The sequence below is a fragment of the Miscanthus floridulus genome, chromosome 10 (assembly GCF_019320115.1).
Source record: "Miscanthus floridulus cultivar M001 chromosome 10, ASM1932011v1, whole genome shotgun sequence".
NCBI lineage: Eukaryota > Viridiplantae > Streptophyta > Magnoliopsida > Poales > Poaceae > Miscanthus > Miscanthus floridulus.
This window is the reverse complement of record NC_089589.1, coordinates 43,844,085-43,848,019: the sequence shown is the minus strand read 5'-3', so window position 1 is coordinate 43,848,019 and position 3,935 is coordinate 43,844,085. Positions and strand designations below refer to the sequence as shown.

The window sequence follows — 3,935 nt, the reverse complement described above, 5'->3', positions numbered from 1 at the left end:
GCCATAGAAAAAGACTTTCAGACGACCTACCTGCTTTTTTGTACTGAACATTTTTTAAAGAATAGATTCATTGCACGCACGGGCATATACCAGTTAAGGTGTTACATAATTAGCAATTGGTATTAGGACCTAAAAACAATTGACATGTCAGGCAAATAACAAATTCTTTAGTCAAGCTTTAGATGATTGAGATATTTAGTCAAGGTTCTGTGCATGCTTGGCTGTTTGTCATTGTATTTCTTTTTCCCTTGCTCTAAATTATTGCTTGGGTATGAGAATTTGAGAATAAGTAACTTCATAAAAATAGTAGTATACTTGGTCTACTGCCACCTCTTTGCTTCTTGCAGCAAACTGCCATGCTGTACAAACTAGGTCTCTTTTAGAACTGCAACATGACATATGCCTTCACCTGGTTGTGTAGTTACTACTGCATTTCACCTGGTGCAACATGAATAAAATTCAGAAAAATTATAGTGCACTTCTACTGCCACCTCTTTGCTTCTTCGGTCGTATCCTAAAAAAATGTAAGGGTATCGTCATCGCCTCTCCATATCGCTCCGCTTGTTCCTCGGTCAAATTCCGTATCCTAAAAGAAAACCTGTATATCACACCGTCTCCTTCCCCTTCCTTTACTTGTCCTTCATAGAGCATACCTCTCCTTCCCCTTCTTCCTTTACCTGTCCTTCATCACCTTCCTCCATAGATACGAGATCCACCGGAGCGACGTTTCGTAAATGTCGGCACTGGCCGCTTCATTCATAAGGACCTGCCACTGCTCCGCGCAGAGCAACGCGCGGCTCGTCGTCAATGTCAAAACCGGCCGCTTCATCCGTAAGGACCTACCTCTGTTCCGCAGGTACTTCCGCGGCGGCCATATGAAATTTTGATTGCTTCATTGTTTTCTTGCTTGTCCTGTTTAAAACATATTCAGAGTTGCATACTTGTTACAGCCGATCTCTTGATTGGAGGCTTGGAGCCATTGTATTTGAGTATTTGACCACAGAAAACATGATTTGCAAGTACTCAAACTACCGAATTTCAGATTATGTAATGTAATGGTAAGCATATGCAATGGTTGTGCCTCAGAAGTCAGAACTTGCAACCATCCATGAATTCTTTGCTAAGCTGTTGAGAGGCTCCATCGCTGGGCAAGACATATATGGGTGGTGGCGGCGTGCGTTGGTTGAGTCTGTGTCAACGACGATGGGCAAGCCCTGCAGGAACACAGCGCCACGATGCACAAGGCCTGCATAGGCAAGCCCCAGCCTACGTCGTCGTCCATCCGCGGACAGTGTAGAGTTCGTAAGAAAAACTACACCACCTCGCTTTGGCTCTGCTGCGGAGTCCGTGTTGAATGATACAGATGATACAAATAGTATGGAAGAAAAGAGAGAAACTAATTTTATTAGCTTTGTATAAAATAATCTATACGACATAGGTCATAAAGATCATGAGACGGGCTTTATATTTTTAAAATAAAATTAGATTTGTAAATTTCTATCGTCTAAGCTATAAGCACATGCATCGTTATTGGTGTAGATAAAATTTACAGGATTCATGCAACGTAGTGACATTATTTATCAAAATATATTGTTTTCACTCACATCTACTATTCATGGTCCGGCAATTGTAACCAGGATTGGTTTGATAGTTGATTTTCATATATGACTGGTTATTACTAATTACAAGTCTGGGTATCTCCAAATTTTAGATAAACATCACAGGAATAGAGATTGCAAGGTTCAGAAGAGCAGAGAAGGTCTCGATGGATAGTTCAGATGCAAAGGTTTCGAAGGAAAATGGAGGCCACTTAGAAGATATTGTACAAACAGAAAATTCTAGTGAGCCTATGGTTGATTCTAGATGGTTGCAAGAAAGCATGAGTATAGAAGTTACCCACGAAGCTCTACCAGTTGACTAGGGCTTTAGCACGACCCATGATGAAAAGGCCCTATCAACTTCTAGGGTGGATCTGACGGGAGAAAAATGACTTTTGAAAATCATAATCGTACAAAATAAACCCAAAAAATCTATGTCTTCACTGGTTTGCCCATAAGGTATTGATATTTTCTCTTTGATGAATTAACCTAGAAAAACTACTAACTATTGTTGTATACTTTAATTTAATCCTCTTTTTCAGATTATGTTTGTACCGATACTGATAGAGCCATAATTGAATCTATCAAAAAAATTCCATCTTCACCTGGGAATGAGGAGCTTGTGCTCATAGATGATGTTCTGGTGTTGAGAAACCACATGGAATGTCTTTTTCAGCCATATGAATACTTGTCTGACGAGGTAACAGATGCAAGTCATAATACTCAATCAAACATTACCAACTTCAATGCTCTTTCTCTCTAATGGCGAAATGTATGCAGGTCATAGATGCTTATATTAAACTGCTGAAGGCCTAGGAGGGTTTGAAAAAGAGGCCAAGAGGTACAGTCTATCTTGAAACTACGTGCTTAGTTGCAATCATGAAGCGGGATAGAGAAAATGATAAGACCATTGAAGCCAATTACCCTAACCGTGGCACTTCACAGCATCCTGGTTTAGTTCAAAGGGTGCTAGCTTACTTGAAGCATGACATGGTAGCGATTTTTTTAAACGATCTATTGGTCTTTCATTATCAATTTTTTATGCCTGACAAAATGTTTATTGTTTGATTTGATAGGTGTTCCTTCCAATAAATGTTACAAATGCACATTGGTACCTTGCTGTTATAAACGCCGACAAACGTGAGGTTCAGGTGCTAGACTCTTTGGGCGAGATGTTCGGACGTGTTGACCTCAATAAAATTATGGGTATTTCCTAACACAGCTATTTGTACACATATTATATTTTAGAAATGCTGTTTGATTCGTTCTTCTATGAACAAATAGCGAGGTGGATTGCGAAAATAGATATATTTCATATTGGAGGAGACATGCCCGAAAGAGCACAAATGACAAGATGTTGAGGTTGATACCTGGCCGGTTAGGGAGATTTTTTGTGGCAAATTATTACAAACAGGTGGGTACGTCAGAAATAATGGCATGTCATATAAGTTAAATTTTATGTGTCTTTTCCTTTTTAATCTAATGTGAGCCTTAACCTCTGTTAATGTTGTATGTAGTTTTTCATGCGGTTTATTCTTAATAAACTTTATAGAGTATTGGACTGGGAACGATTTGTCAGACGAGTTCAATCAGGTAAACTATGCGTCTTACCACAAGTTATGAGTGTGCACTAGCTGTGGATTTTTAATTAATAATTAATTAGGTTCATACTATCGTGCGGGATGATATGAAAGAATTTAGATTGGAACTTGAGGCGATCTTGCTATCGTCAGAGTTAAACAAAATATTGGAAGCCCAAGCGACTATGCCATAATAGAGAATCCAAAGATGGCTGATCTAGTGTCCACGAAAAAGAGAAAACATTATGAGGAGGCCAAATGCTTAGTGGTTCAAACGGGCACCCCTCAACACATACAAACTCAGAATAAATCCCCACAAGTCCATGCCAACCAAGACCCTGATGAGTTTTGGACATTTGTGGCTATGAAAGACATGCCAATGAACAAGAAAGAGATGACTGAGTTACTGTGTGATTACGTCATGGCAATTCAGGATGAAGCGATGTTGAAGTAAGCTACATGCTTATTTTAATTACTTTATTTACTAATAATAGTGTGCTATCTTATATGACAAAAACCATCATCTATGTCTAATGCTTTGCAGGAAGCCTTGGGTTAAAGGTTTTCATCCCTCCATGATTGCCCTAAGTGTCAAGGACCTACAAGAGTTGTCAATGAACAATCGAGACATCTCTGAGAACTGTTTCAACTTAGGTGTCCGTTTTTAGGCAGCTCGAGAGTACAATACAATGAAAAAATACAATAGTATTATGAAGCATCACATGGACCTGAGATTCTTTGTAAGCACAGTTTTAAA

At 39.1% G+C, this 3,935-nt stretch overlaps 1 long non-coding RNA gene across 1 annotated transcript; it reads left to right on the top strand.

Annotated features, from left to right (window-relative positions):
• The first annotated feature begins 2,532 nt into the window (after positions 1-2,532).
• LOC136486697 (uncharacterized) lies at positions 2,533-2,985 on the top strand. The gene is made up of 3 exons (XR_010766922.1): positions 2,533-2,591; positions 2,675-2,804; positions 2,883-2,985. It is a non-coding gene; the product is annotated as an uncharacterized lncRNA (long non-coding RNA).
• Positions 2,986-3,935: the final 950 nt, after the last annotated feature.